The sequence below is a fragment of the Felis catus genome, chromosome B4, assembly GCF_018350175.1.
Source record: "Felis catus isolate Fca126 chromosome B4, F.catus_Fca126_mat1.0, whole genome shotgun sequence".
NCBI classification, from domain to species: domain Eukaryota; kingdom Metazoa; phylum Chordata; class Mammalia; order Carnivora; family Felidae; genus Felis; species Felis catus.
Window position 1 is genome coordinate 119,103,266 of NC_058374.1, and position 16,800 is coordinate 119,120,065.

Genomic DNA, 16,800 nt, shown 5'->3' on the forward strand with positions numbered 1-16,800 from the left:
ATTAGAATAATAAAAATTTTCATTTACATTTTTAACTGGAATAAATTAATTGCAATTCTTCCTAATTGTCTGCTTATAACCCAAGTTATTTTTCAAAGTGGATTCTAAAATAACAAACACATAAATCCAAATTATTCTACTGAAGGCAAAAATAAAGCATGAGAACAAAATTATAAGCATTTTAGAGGACGTTTGACACAACTTTATTAACACTGTGATATTCCCCTACATATCAGGTAACTTCATCCCAGGCCTGAGTGTTTTGTCAGATAATGAAGGAATATTCACCAAATTGAAAAGAAATGGAGTACGACATTAGATTACAACTTTCGTATACAGGAGAAGTACATCATAGCAATGCCTTTTCTTCCTTTTATCTGCTTCCTCTTTCCCTTCAGGCAAAAATATAAATGAAAAATGCCTTCTACCTTCAATCAAATACCAAAGATAAAATGCCGATTGCCTGCCTGACTGCTTACAATGGAGGTGTAACAAATGTTAATCTATTTCTGTGGCCAACAGAGAGGGGGAGCTGGGAAGAAGAGAAGGGGATTTGAAGAGCTTTTCCTCGGTGGCATTTCTGAGACTTCAAAATGCTCTTAGAAGCTGCTTAACAACAAAATCAGTTGATCCCATTGTTGTGGCTCAGAATCCTGTTTCAGTATATCAGCCGAGTGAGGAGGCTAAGGTGTTGGAGTGGTATTAATACATTGCCCATGGATATTTCCAAAACTTTTAATTACAGCACTTTAAAGAAGCGTTATGAACATCCTCCAGCCTGCCACAAGCCGGGCAAGGCTCACCACTGGGAAAATCAAAGCCCAGATCTTGACCTCAGAGGATCCCACCAAGTTTATTTCTGAAACTAACTCTGCTCAGCTTTAGTTTCAACCCCTCTTTATGGTGGGAGTATGTAGAGGACACCCTCTCCCTTTCATCCTGGATTCCATACCATAGGGAAGGGGGCTCCCCATTGTGCTGCTTTACTATCTAGTCGTACTTCTTTGCTGCAGCTGCCGGTGTCCAGTCCTGAACACTAACACCCACCAGGGCAGCCCTGATCCACAACCATCACCTCTGAGGGTTCAGATCCCACTTGGTTCTTGGTTGAAAAGAGAAAGAAAAGGAGGAATGTGACAGAGAGCATCCTTCCTCTTTTCCTGTGATGGTTAATTTTAAATGCCAAACTGACTAGGCCATGGTGCCCAATTTTTTGCTCAAACATCAGTCTAGATGTTGCTATGAAGGTATTATTTAGATTAACATTTAAGTCAGTAGACCTAGAGTAAAGCAAATGGACCTCTATAATGTCAGTTGTCCTTATGCAATCAGCTGAAGGCCTCCAGAGAAAAGACTGAGGTCCCACAAAGAGGAAGGAATTCTGCCCCCACACTACCTTCAGGCTCAACCTGCATCATCAACTCCTACCAGAATTTCCAGCCTGTCCGGCTGCCCTACAGATTTTAGACTTTCCAGCTCCCACAATTGCATGAGCCAATTCCTTAAATTCCTTAATTCCTGTTTGTTGTGCTTGTCCTATTGGTTCTGCTTCTCTGAAAATTTCTGACTCATACACTTCCCCAGAAGATTTCCCCTCTTATGGGACAGCATACAGGGCCTAAAAGGTGAACCTGTTCACTCAGGATCCCAATTGCCTCAACAAATGGATCATCCAAACCTGCAAGGTACAGGTTGTGAAGCCCAATCGTGTGACTCCATTCTGACCAGCCTCTGGACCTTTGACACTGACCCTAAGGCTTGAAAGGAAATCAGGAGCAAGAGACCTTGCCATATTGCTGCTTCACACTCAGTGACCAGGGGACTTTGGGTCTTCTCCAAACCCAAGGAGATATTCTCCTTCTCTCTCCCGCCTTGGTCACTGCTCCTGAGGACAAATAGCTCCTCCGTTTAGCGAGAACCTATCATCTGACAGACTATGGAACTAGTAAGTAGGCCACTTCTGGACACATGTCTGTATCCACCATACACTTCATAATGATTGATCCTCAATATAGACAATAAGACCAAACTGTAGCATGATTCCATTTCTCTGCTTGCCTTGGAATGAACAGGAGTTTGGACAGGAAAACACACCCAGTGTCTACCTTGAGGCTTTTCATTCTCTCTGGCTGTTTAGTCTGAACTCTGGGCTGTTCTCTACAGGCATAAATCAAACTCTGGAATCATTCTTCTAAATTCATTAATAATTCGGAGTCCTGACTCTCCAAACCAGGATGTCTTCCTGATCTATATTCTTTCCATGTGGCCTTAATGTGTTTTACTATTCTTCCTCATTTAAGAGCAAAAACCAGTTTTTCATATGCTTTTTTGAGAGGGAGGGGATAGTTCAAAGTTTTTTAATTGCTTATGTTCAATACAAACCAAAGCATCTAAATTCACAATACAACTTTCATTAGTCTTGAGTATTTTTATATTATTTATATGAGCACTATCAGTTTATTAACACCTACTATCTTTAGCATACACATGCAAATTATTTTCTAGCTATTGCTAATAGTAAGTGAGGTAGGGTATTCTATAAACACTAAATTATCAGGGCACCTGGGTGGCTTAGTCAGTTAAGCCTCCGACTTTGGCTCAGGTCATGATCTCATGGTTCATGAGTTCAAGCCCTGCATCAGGCTCTGTGCTGACAGCTCAGAGCCTGAAGCCTGCTTCGGATTCTGTGTCTCCCTCTCCCTCTGCCCATCCCCCGCTCATGCTCTATGACTCTCTCTCTCTCTCTCTCTCTCTCTCTCTCTCTCAAAAATAAATATTGACAAAATTTAAAAATAAGTAAATAAACAAAATTAAAAAATAAATGCTAAATTATCATTCAATGAGTTATTTGCTGCTGTTCCTTTTCTGCCCTTTCTTGTTGGTGAATTGTATCTTGGGCCACTTGCTGCATTTTCTTCAGTTTTTCCAGGCTCAGAAATTTTAAGGGTTAAAGTTTGGGTTTACACAGCACCATTGCAGTTATATCTTCCACAGACAACTTTATTTGGAAGAATTTTCTGGAACATTGACTTCACTTGGCCATATCTGAATTGCTGGATACAGCTAAGTTTTTTCCTGAAATTTCTCCTGGTCTTTTTCATGGGAACGTTAGGCATCCAACCTGGTGTTACCAAGATGACTGACAGTTCTTGACTCAAGCTTACAAGAAGAAAGATTCATCTCTTCCCAGGTGGCTCCAGTTTTTTTTTTTTGTTTTTTAATTATTTTTTAATGTTTATTTATTTTTGAGACAGAGAGAGACAGAGCATGAACAGGGGAGGGTCAGAGAGAGGGACACACAGAATCTGAAGCAGGCTCCAGGCTCCAAGCTGTCAGCACAGAGCCCCACGCGGGGCTTGAACTCACAGACCATGAGATCATGACCTGAGCTGAAGTCGGATGCTCAACCAACTGAGCCACCCAGGCGCCCCGGCTCCAGTTTTTCATATGCTTTGTTTCCCTGTTCTCTCTTTACCATTTTCCCTTTCTTTGTTTAGTCTCCCTCCAATATGGATTTGATCTGAATTATTCCAGTAACTACATTTTCCTTCTATTTCACATTTGCTCTATAGACCAAACTTCAATATATTTCTTTTCCATTCACTGTATTCTGGATTTTTTTTTTCTCTTACACCATAAGTTAAGGGACAACCTGGGAGAGTTTGAATTACAAGTAGCCAATTGGCTGATCTACCTCATCTATACTTATTATTTTTATTCACACAAATAGGGCACCAAAATTCTCTGGGAAATCAGCTGTGTACTGTCCAGGTACAAGAAAGAAGTTGTGTAAGATTCCCTGAGAGATTTAAAGCTATCATCATGGTAACTTAGAAATAACCAACTGCAACTGTTCCATGGAGGCCCAAGACTCAGTTAATTACCACTGCTAAATTAATCCAAGAGACTCTAACCAAATGCCCAACTGAGTTGTAAAAATAATCACTAAATAACCAAAAGGTCTTCCAGAAGACAAGAGAGCATCACTTGGACCTGTCTATAATAGCAGACGCTGAATTTCTCCTTTCTGGTTTCCTTCTAGTTCACCGGAAAGCTGGTTATCCCTAAGGAGAAATGGAAGGAAAAGGATTTCTGACCACAGGATCATCACCCAAAAATGAGGCTCTCCTTAGAGAGTGAGCCACACTTCCTGCAGAAAACACAGCAGCCCATGAATCATGAAATAGAAAAATCTGCAGGCTAACTGATGACTTGGCCTCAGAAAGAAAAGGAATCATGGGTAATCACCCTGGCAAAATGTATGAAGCTTTCCTGACAAAGCTAAAAGTAGAATTTACTGTCCAGCAATGCAAAACAATTCTTAAAAATGCAAAATATAGACATGATCTGAGTTCAAATTCTGACTTGCCATTTACTAGATGTGTCATCTTGCTGAGCTTATCTAAGCCTCAGTGTGCTTATCTGTAAGTGGGAGTAATCATAGAATTGTAGTAAGGATTAAATAAAATCATCTAAATTAAGTACTTAATTAAATAAGTTGCACATGGTACATGCTCTTAAAATGTCATGACTGACTATTATGTATGAAAGATCCTTTTAACAGTGATCCCATGCACCAACCACTCCCAACTTGTGCTGAGAAATTTGGAAAACAACTGTATCATCAGAAAAAGCCTTGGGTTTTAAGATACTTCTCAAGGACTGGTCAAAAAACTGAAAGAACTGAGGGTAGCATCAGTGTAAGAAATTTGAAAGATGAAAGAGGAATCAAAATCCAGGAAGTGAGGAGCTGGTGTTATTAGATGGTGTCAGAGAATGGGTTTTGGCTTTTTGAGTGACTGTTTAAGATCTCAGAGCAGGGGCACCTGGGTGGCTCAATCTGTTAAGCATCTGACTCTTGATTTTGGCTCAGGTCATAATCTCACAGTTGGTGAGTTCAAGCCCCACATAGGGCTCTGTGCTGACAGCATAGATCTTCCTTGCTGACAGCGCAGAAGGATTCTTCCTCTCTCTGCCCTTCCCCCGCTTGCACTCTCTCTGTCTCTCAAAATAAATAAATAAAAATGTAAAAAAAAAAAGATCTCAGAGCAATGGATACCTGGCCAGAGATAAGGCTGGTGTATGGGAAAACCCACTGTGCATCAGTAGGAGAATGAAAAACATATGGTAGTCTATTCATATGATGGAATACTACTCAAAAAATTTTTAAAAAGTACTAAATACACAACACTTGTATGAATTGCAAAAATATTGTGAATAAACGAAGCCAAGTACAAAAGTATATACTGCATGATTCCATTCCTATGAAGCTCTAAAAGAGTTAAAACTAATCTAATGACAACAGAAAACCAAACAGCAGTTGTTTCTAGAATGGAGATGGGGGATGGGATTGACAGGAATAGGGAATTTGGGGAGTAAAGGAAATGTCCTGTGTGCTGTTTTGGTGGTAGTTTATCAAAATTCATTGAACTGAGCTATTTGTATTTTACTATATCCTATTATCACTCAATTAAATACAATATAATGAGAGCAAAATAAAGATGTTTCAGATTAACAAAGACTGAGACTGAAAGAATTTACCATTCACAGGCCCTCCTTGAAAAAGGTACTAAAGGATATTCTTCAGAAAGAAGAAAATTAAATGAAAAATGAAAGTAAATGAAGCAAATGAAATGAAATGAAATGAAAAAATGAAAGTAAAGAAGCAAAAGGAACTAGGGAAGCATCAAGAATGTATAAAAGAATGCCAAAAATATTCACTCACCTTATGTGAGTATGGTTTTTTTATGTTTGTTTATTTATTTACCTTGAGAGAGAGAGAGAAAAGGAAAGAGGAGCAGAGAGAGAGAGAGAGAGAAAGAATCCCAAGAAGGCTCCACACTGATATATTTAAGAGAGAAATATATATTTGACTAAATATATTTGGCTAAATATGACTAAATGTATATTTAACTAAAAATATTACTATGTAGTGATAAAATGAATAATGTTTTCAGAAATATATAATCATCTTATACCTATATATATACTGAATACCATAGCTTTGAAATATATAGAGGGGCACCTGGCTGCCTCAGTCATAAGAATATATGACTCTTGATCTTGTGGTAATGAGTTTGAGCCCCATGTTGGGTACAGAGATTACTAGATAGATAGATAAAATATATTTAGAAAAAACTCACAAGTAAAAATGAACAAAACCATAATCATTGGGGAAAGATTTTAACATCTTACTATAAATGCTATATAAAAAGCAGTAAGAAAAGAAGCATAATTAGTACCAGAACAATTAGCAAACTTCACCAAATGAACTACAACTTATATCCTACACCAAAATTTAAAGAATACATTTTGTTTTCAAGAATATATGAAAAATTTACCAAATATTGACAGGATACTTGCTCACAAAGCAGGATTTAATAAAGTCAAAACATTCTGTACCATACAGACCACATTTTGTGACCAAAGTACTATAATATTAGAAACTAATAGTTTAGAAATAAACCTCAAAACCATGAATGTTAGGAAATTTTAAAATATCTTGTACATAATTTATAGAACTGAAAATAAATCATAAAGGACAGTATCACTATTCAAAACTGAATGACAATAAAGGTACTACCTATCAAAATTGTTGTATGCAACTCAATACTCAGTACGAAGAGGTAATTGTTGCCTTAAATGCATATACTAGATAAGAAGAGAAATCAAAAGGCTATGGCTTCAGCATCTAACTCAAAAAATTAGACATTGAAAACAGAAACCCAAGTTAAGGAGTAGAAAAAAAAGAAATGAAAATGAAAAGAGCAGAAATTCATCATATAGAAACAAAGAACAAAATAAAGAGGGTCAACAGGACCAATGCCTGAGTCTTTGCAAGGATCAAAATGAAGCCAATCCTCTAGCAAGACCAAATAAGAAAAAGAACCAAGGTACATTGATCATATTAGACTTTAAAAAAGATATAAAATTACAGATACATTAGAAATGTAAACTGTCTTAAGAGAATGCTTGAACAACTTGATGCCAATAAATTTGAAACCTAAAAAAAGGCATACATTTTTCAAAAACAACATTTAAATTATCAAACTCTCATAAAAAAATGTAGAAATCCTAAACAGACTTATGATTACTAAAGCACTTGAATCAATAACTAAAAACCTATGATCTACCCTCCCTCCAAAAAAAGGGCAACAATGATTGCACAAGTAGATGCCAAACCTACAAGGAACAAGTATTTCCTAATTTATACAAATATTACCAAACATATAGAAAGAGAACTCCCCAACATGGAAGCCAATGAAAATGAAAACACAACAACCCAAAACCTCTGGGATGCAGCAAAGGCAGTCATAAAAAGGGAGTATATAGCAATCCAGGCCTTCCTAAAGAAGGAAGAAAGGTCTCAAATACAGAACCTAACATTACACCTAAAAGAGCTGGAAAAGGAACAGCAAATAAAGCCCAAAAACAGCAGAAGAAGGGAAATAAAGATTAGAGCAAAAATCAATGATATCAAAATCAAAAAAACAAAAAAAAAAACAAAAAAAACAGAACAGATCAATGAAACCAGGAGCTGGTTCTTTGAAAGGATTAACAAAATTGATAAACTCCTAGCCAAATTGATCAAAAAGAAAAAGGAAAGACCCAAATAAGTAAAATCATGAATGAAAGAGGAGAAATCACAACCAACACTGCAGAAATACAAACAATAATAAAAGAATATTGTGAGCAATTATATGCCAACAACTTGGCCAATCTGGAAGAAATGGACAAATTCCTAGAAACATATAAGCTACCAAAACTGAAACAAAAAGAAATAGAAAATTTGAACAGACCTATAATCAGTAAAGAAATTGAATCAGTAATCAAAAATGTCCCAACAAACAGGAGTCCAGGGCCGGATGACTTTCCAGAGGAATTCTACCAAACATTTAAAGCAAAGTTAACACCTATTCTTTTGAAGCTATTCCAAAAAATAGAAATGGAAGGAAAACTTTCAAAGTCATTCTACGAGTCCAGCAATAATTTGATTCCAAAACCAAACAAACACGCCACTAAAAAGGAAAAACTACAGACCAATTTCCCTGATGAACATGGATGCAAAAATTCTCAACAAGATACTAGCAAACCAGATCCAACTATACGTTAAAAGAATTATTCACCACGATCAAGTGGGATTTATTTCTGGGATGCACAGCTGGTTCAATACCCACAAATCAATCAATATGATACATCACATTAATAAAATAAAGGATAAAAACCACACGATCCTCTCAATAGATGCTGAAAAAGCATTTGACAAAATACAGCATCCTTTCTTGATAAAAGCCCTCAAGAAAGTAGGGATGGAAGGATCATACCTCATCATCTTAAGGCCATATATGAAAGACCCCCTGCTAATATCATCCTCAATGAGGAAAAACTGAGAGCTTTCACCCTAAGGTCAGGAACACAACAAAGATGTCCATTCTCACCACTGTTATTCAACATAGTGTTGGAGGTCCTAGCCTCAGCAATGAGACAAAACAAAGAAATAAAAGGCATCCAAATTGGCAAGGAGGAAGTCAAACTTTCACTCTTCTCAGATGACATGATACTCTATGTGGAAAACCCAAAAGACTCCCAAAAAACTGCTACAACTAATACATGAATTGAAGGATATAAAGTTGAAGGATATAAAATCAATGTACAGAAATCAGTTGCATTTTTATACATCAATAATGAAGTAGCAGAAAGAGAAATCAAGGAATTGATCCCATTTACAATTGTACCAGAAACCACAAAATCCCTAGGAATAAATCTAACCAAAGAGGTGAAAAAATCTATACACTGAAAACTATAGAAAGCTCATGAAAAAAACTGAAGATGCAAAAACAGGAAAAACATTCCATGCTCATGGAGTGGAAGAACAAATATTCCTAAAATGTCAATACTACCCAAAGCAATCTACATATTCAATGCAATCCCTATCAAAATAACACCAGCTCATTCTTCACAGAGGTAGAACAAACACTCCTAAAATTTGTATGTAATCACAAAAGACCCTGAATAGCCAAAGTAATCCATAAATGAAAATCAAAACTGGAGGCATCACAATTCTGGACTTCAAGCTGTATTACAAAGCTGTAATCATCAAGACAGTATGGTACTGGCACAAAAACAGACACATAGATCAATGGTACAGAATAGAGAACCCAAAAAGGGACCCACAAATGTATGGCCAACTAATCTTTGACAAAGCAAGAAAGAATATTCAATGAAAAAAAGACAATCTATTCAGCAAATGGTGTTGGGAAAACTGGACAGTGACATACAGAAGAATGAACTTGAACAACTTTCTTACACCATACACAAAAATAAACTCAAAATGGATGAAAGATCTAAACATTAAAACAGGAAGCTATCAAAATCCTAGAAGAGGAAACAGGCAAAAACCTCTTTGACCTCAGCCACAGCAATTTCTTACTTGACATGTCTCCAGAGGCAAGGGAAATAAGAGCAAAAAATGAACTATTGGGACCTCATCAAAATAAAAAGCTTCTGCAAAGCAAAGGAAACAATCAACAAAACTAAAAGGCAATGGCTGGAATGGGAGAAGATACTTGCAATGACATGTCAGATAAAGGGTTAGTATCCAAAATCTATAAAGAACTTATCAAACTCAACACCCAAAAAACAAACAACCCAGTGAAGAAATGGGTGAAGGACATGAATAGACACTTCTCCAAAGAAGACATCTGTTCAGATGGCTGAACAGACACATGAAAAAATGTTCAACATCAGTCATCATCAGGGAAATACAAATCAAAACCACAAAGAGACACCTCCTCATACTTGTCAGAAAGGCTAAAATTAACAACTCAGGCAACAACAGATGTTGGCGAGGAGGTGGAGAAAGAGGAACCCTTTTGCACTGCTGGTGGGAATACAAACTGGTGCAGCCACTCTGGAAAACTGTATGGAGGGTCCTCAAAAAATTAAAAATAGAACTACCCTACAACCCAGCAATTGCACTACTAGGTATTTACCCCAAGGAAACAGGAGTGCTGATTCGAAGGGGCACATGCACCCCAATGTTTATAGCAGCACTATCGACAATAGCCAAAGTATGGAAAGAGCCCAAATGTCCATCAACTGTTGAATAGATGAAGAAGATATGGTATATACATACAATGGAATATTACTCGGTGATCAAAAAGAATGAAATCTTGCCATTTGCAACAACATGGATGGAACTAGAGTGTTTATGCTAAGAAATATAAGTCAGAGAAAGACAAATATCACATATTTTCACTCATATGTGGAATTTAAGATACAAAACAGATGAACATCTGGGAAAGGAAGCAAAAAATATGTAAAAAGAGAGAGGGAAACAAACTATAAGAGACTCTTCAATACAGAGAACAAACTGAAGGTTGCTGGTGGGGTGTTGGGTGGAGGGAAGAGCTAAAGGAGTGAGAGGCATTAAGGAGCACACTTGTTGGGATGAGCATTGGGTGTTACATGTAAATGATGAATCCATTCTATTCCTGAAATTTTCTTCCTGAAATTATTGTTATACTATATGTTAACTAGGTTGGACTTAAATTTAAATAAATAAATAAATAAATTTTAAATGGAATAGAATAGAAACCCTGGAATTAGACCCACAAAAGTATGGCCAACTAATCTTTGACAAACCAGGAAAGAATATCCAATGGAAAAAAGACAGTCTAACCAATGGTGCTGGGAGAACTGGACAGCAACATGCAGAAGAATGAAACTAGACCACTTTCTTACACCATTCACAAAAACAAACTCAAAATGGTTAAAGGACCTGAATGTGAGACAGGAAACCATCAAAACCCTAGAGGAGAAAACAGGAAAAAGCTCTCTGACCTCAGCCGCAGCAATTTCTTACTTGACACATCCCCAAAGGCAAAGGAATTAAAAGCAAAAATGAACTATTGGGACCTCATGAAGATAAAAAGCTTCTGCACAGGAAAGGAAACAACCAACAAAACTAAAAGGCAACCAACGGAATGGGAAAAGATATTCGCAAATGACATATCAGACAAAGGGCTAGTATCCAAAATCTATAAAGAACTCACCAAAACCAAATAATCCAGTGAAGAAATGGGCAGAAAACATGAATAGACACTTCTCTAAAGAAGACATCTGGATGGCCAACAGGTACATGAAAAGATGCTCAACATCGCTCCTCATCAGGGAAATAAAAATCAAAACCACACTCAGATATCACCTCACGCCAGTCAGAGTGGCCAAAATGAACAAATCAGGAGACTATAGATGCTGGCAAGGATGTGGAGAAATGGGAACCCTCTTGCACTGTTGGTGGGAATGCAAACTGGTGCAGCCACTCTGGAAGACAGTGTGGAGGTTCCTCAAAAAATTAAAAACAGACCTACCCTATGACCCAGCAATAGCACTTATAGGAATTTACCCAAGGGATACAGGAGTGCTGATGCATAGGGGCACTTGTACCCCAATGTTTATAGCAGCACTTTCAACAATAGCCAAATTATGGAAAGCGCCTAAATGTCCATCAACTGATGAATGGATAAAGAAATTGTGGTTTAGGAGGCTAGTCAAGATGGCGGCGTAGGAGGACGCTGGGCTCACCGCGCATCCTGCTGATCACTTAGATTCCACCTACACCTGCCTAAATAACCCAGAAAACCGCCAGAGGATTAGCAGAACGGAGTCGCCAGAGCCAAGCGCAGATGAGAGGCCCACGGAAGAGGGTAGGAAGGGCAGCGAGGCGGTGCGCGCTCCACGGACTGGCGGGAGGGAACCGGGGCGGAGGGGCAGCTCACCGGCCGAGCAGAGCCCCCGAGTCTGGCTGGCAAAGGCGGAGGGGCCTGGCAGACTGTGTTCTGACAGCAAGCGTGACTTAGCGTCTGGGAGGACATAAGTTAGCAGCTCTGTTCGGAAAGCGGGAAGGCTGGAGGACAAAGGGAGGGAGAGCTGCTGAGCCCCCGGACGACAGAGCTCAGTTTGGCAGGGAACAAAGGCGCTCGCCAGCGCCATCTCCCCCACCCATCCCCCAGCCAAAATCCCAAAGGGAACCAGTTCCTGCCAGGAAACTTGCTCGCTCCGCACAAACACCCAACTCTGCTTCTGCGGAGCCAAACCTCCGGCAGCAGATCTGACTCTCTCCCGCTGCCACAGGGCTCCTCCTGAAGTGGATCACCTAAGGAGAAGCGAGCTAAGCCTGCCCCTCCTGCCCCCGTGCACCTTGCCTACCCACCCCAGCTAATACGCCAGATCCCCAGCATCACAAGCCTGGCAGTGTGCAAGTAGCCCAGACAGGCCACGCCACCCCACAGTGAATCCCGCCCCTAGGAGAGGGGAAGAGAAGGCACACACCAGTCTGACTGTGGCCCCAGCGGTGGGCTGGGGGCAGACATCAGGTCTGACTGCGGCCCGCCCACCAACTCCAGTTATACACCACAGCACAGGGGAAGTGCCCTGCAGGTCCTCACCACGCCAGGGACTATCCAAAATGACCAAGCAGAAGAACTCCCCTCAGAAGAATCTCCAGGAAATAACAACAGCTAATGAACTGATCAAAAAGGATTTAAATAATATAACAGAAAGTGAATTTAGAATAATAGTCATAAAATTAATCGCTGGGCTTGAAAACAGTACAGAGGACAGCAGAGAATCTCTTGCTACAGAGATCAAAGGACTAAGGAACAGTCACGAGGAGCTGAAAAACGCTTTAAATGAAATGCAAAACAAAATGGAAACCACCACGGCTCAGATTGAAGAGGCAGAGGAGAGAATAGGTGAACTAGAAGATAAAGTTACGGAAAAAGAGGAAGCTGAGAAAAAGAGAGATAAAAAAATCCAGGAGTATGAGGGGAAAATTAGAGAACTAAGTGATACACTAAAAAGAAATAATATACGCATAATTGGTATCCCAGAGGTGGAAGAGAGAGGGAAAGGTGCTGAAGGGGTACTTGAAGAAATCATAGCTGAGAACTTCCCTGAACTGGGGAAGGAAAAAGGCATTGAAATCCAAGAGGCACAGAGAACTCCCTTCAGACGTAACTTGAATCTTCTGCACGACATATCATAGTGAAACTGGCAAAATACAAGGATAAAGAGAAAATTCTGAAAGCAGCAAGGGGTAAACGTGCCCTCACATATAAAGGGAGACCTATAAGACTCGTGACTGATCTCTCTTTTGAAACTTGGCAGGCCAGAAAGAATTGGCACAAGATTTTCAGGGTGCTAGACAGAAAAAATATGCAGCCAAGAATCCTTTATCCAGCAAGTCTGTCATTTAGAATAGAAGGAGAGATAAAGGTCTTCCCAAACAAACGGAAACTGAAGGAATTTGTCACCACTAAACCAGCCCTACAAGAGATCCTAAGGGGGACCCTGTGAGACAAAGTCCCAGAGACATCACTACAAGCATAAAACATACAGACATCACAATGACTCTAAACCCGTATCTTTCTATAATAACACTGAATGTAAATGGATTAAATGTGCCAACCAAAAGACATAGGGTATCAGAATGGATAAAAAAACAAGACCCATCTATTTGCTGTCTACAAGAGATTCATTTTAGACCTGAGGACACCTTTAGATTGAGAGTGAGGGGATGGAGAACTATTTATCATGCGACTGGAAGCCAAAAGAAAGCTGGAGTAGCCATACTTATATCAGACAAACTAGACTTTAAAGTAAAGGCTGTAACAAGAGATGAAGAAGGACATTATATAATAGTTACAGGGTCTATCCATCAGGAAGAGCTAAAAATTATAAATGTCTATGCGCCGAATACCGGAGCCCCCAAATATATAAAACAATTACTCATAAACATAAGGAACCTTATTGATAAGAATGTGGTAATTGCAGGGGACTTTAACACCCCACTTACAGAAATGGATAGATCATCTAGACACACTGTCAATAAAGAAACAAGGGCCCTGAATGAGACATTGGATCAGATGGACTTGACAGATATATTTAGAACTCTGCATCTCAAAGCAACAGAATATACTTTCTTCTCGAGTGCACATGGAACATTCTCCAAGATAGATCATATACTGGGTCACAAAACAGCCCTTCATAAGTTTACAAGAATTGAAATTATACCATGCATACTTTCAGACCACAATGCTATGAAGCTTGAAATCAACCACAGAAAAAAGTCTGGAAAACCTCCAAAAGCATGGAGGTTAAAGAACACCCTACTAACGAATGAGTGGGTCAACCAGGCAATTAGAGAAGAAATTAAAAAATATATGGAAACAAACGAAAATGAAAATACAACAATCCAAACGCTTTGGGATGCAGCGAAGGCAGTCCTGAGAGGAAAATACATTGCAATCCAGGCCTATCTCAAGAAACAAGAAAAATTCCAAATACAAAATCTAACAGCACACCTAAAGGAACTAGAAGCAGAACAGCAAAGGCAGCCTAAACCCAGCAGAAGAAGACAAATAATAAAGATCAGAGCAGAAATAAACAATATAGAATCTAAAAAAACTGTAGAGCAGATCAACGAAACCAAGAGTTGGTTTTTTGAAAAAATAAACAAAATTGACAAACCTCTAGCCAGGCTTCTCAAAAAGAAAAGGGAGATGACCCAAATAGATAAAATCATGAATGAAAATGGAATTATTACAACCAATCCCTCAGAGATACAAACAATTATCAGGGAATACTATGAAAAATTATATGCCAACAAATTGGACAATCTGGAAGAAATGGACAAATTCCTGAACACCCACACACTTCCAAAACTCAATCAGGAGGAAATAGAAAGCTTGAACAGACCCATAACCAGCAAAGAAATTGAATCGGTTATCAAAAATCTCCCAACAAATAAGAGTCCAGGACCAGATGGCTTCCCAGGGGAGTTCTACCAGACGTTTAAAGCAGAGATAATACCTATCCTTCTCAAGCTATTCCAAGAAATAGAAAGGGAAGGAAAACTTCCAGACTCATTCTATGAAGCCAGTATTACTTTGATTCCTAAACCAGACAGAGACCCAGTAAAAAAAGAGAACTACAGGCCAATATCCCTGATGAATATGGATGCAAAAATTCTCAATAAGATACTAGTAAATCGAATTCAACGGCATATAAAAAGAATTATTCACCATGATCAAGTGGGATTCATTCCTGGGATACAGGGCTGGTTCAACATTCGCAAATCAATCAACGTGATACATCACATTAACAAAAAAAAGAGAAGAACCATATGATCCTGTCAATCGATGCAGAAAAGGCCTTTGACAAAATCCAGCACCCTTTCTTAATAAAAACCCTTGAGAAAGTCGGGATAGAAGGAACATACTTAAAGATCATAAAAGCCATTTATGAAAAGCCCACAGCTAACATCATCCTCAACGGGGAAAAACTGAGAGCTTTTTCCCTGAGATCAGGAACACGACAGGGATGCCTACTCTCACCGCTGTTGTTTAACATAGTGCTGGAAGTTCTAGCATCAGCAATCAGACAACAAAAGGAAATCAAAGGCATCAAAATTGGCAAAGATGAAGTCAAGCTTTCGCTTTTTGCAGATGACATGATATTATACATGGAAAATCCGACAGACTCCACCAAAAGTCTGCTAGAACTGATACAGGAATTCAGCAAAGTTGCAGGATACAAAATCAATGTACAGAAATCAGTTGCATTCTTATACACTAACAATGAAGCAACAGAAAGACAAATAAAGAAACTGATCCCATTCACAATTGCACCAAGAAGCATAAAATACCTAGGAACAAATCTAACCAAAGATGTAAAGGATCTGTATGCTGAAAACTATAGAAAGCTTATGAAGGTAATTGAAGAAGATTTAAAGAAATGGAAAGACATTCCCTGCTCATGGATTGGAAAAATAAATATTGTCAAAATGTCAATACTACCCAAAGCTATCTACACATTCAATGCAATCCCAATCAAATTGCACCAGCATTCTTCTCGAAACTAGAACAAGCAATCCTAAAATTCATATGGAACCACAAAAGTCCCTGAATAGCCAAAGGAATTTTGAAGAAGAAGACCAAAGCAGGAGGCATCACAATCCCAGACTTTAGCCTCTACTACAAAGCTGTCATCATCAAGACAGCATGGTATTGGCACAAAAACAGACACATAGACCAATGGAATAGAATAGAAACCCCAGAACTAGACCCACAAACGTATGGCCAACTCATCTTTGACAAAGCAGGAAAGAACATCCAATGGAAAAAAGACAGCTTCTTTAACAAATGGTGCTGGGAGAACTGGACAGCAACATGCAGAAGGTTGAATCTAGACCACTTTCTCACACCATTCACAAAAATAAACTCAAAATGGATAAAGGACCTAAATGTGAGACAGGAAACCATCAAAACCTTAGAGGAGAAAGCAGGAAAAGACCTCTCTGACCTCAGCCGTAGCAATCTCTTACTCGACACATCCCCAAAGGCAAGGGAATTAAAAGCAAAAGTGAATTACTAGGACCTTATGAAGATAAAAAGCTTCTGCACAGCAAAGGAAACAACCAACAAAACTAAAAGGCAACCAACGGAATGGGAAAAGATATTCGCAAATGACATATCGGACAAAGGGCTAGTATCCAAAATCTACAAAGAGCTCACCAAACTCCACACCCGGAAAACAAATAACCCAGTGAAGAAATGGGCAGAAAACATGAATAGACACTTCTCTAAAGAAGACATCCGGATGGCCAACAGGCACATGAAAAGATGTTCAGCGTCGCTCCTTATCAGGGAAATACAAATCAAAACCACACTCAGGTATCACCTCACGCCAGTCAGAGTGGCCAAAATGAACAAATCAGGAGACTATAGATGCTGGAGA

General features: G+C 39.0%; 1 pseudogene; it reads right to left on the reverse strand.

Moving 5' to 3' along the window:
- Positions 1 to 2,752: 2,752 nt before the first annotated feature.
- On the reverse strand, positions 2,753 to 3,241 carry LOC101085221 (annotated as a pseudogene).
- Positions 3,242 to 16,800: the final 13,559 nt, after the last annotated feature.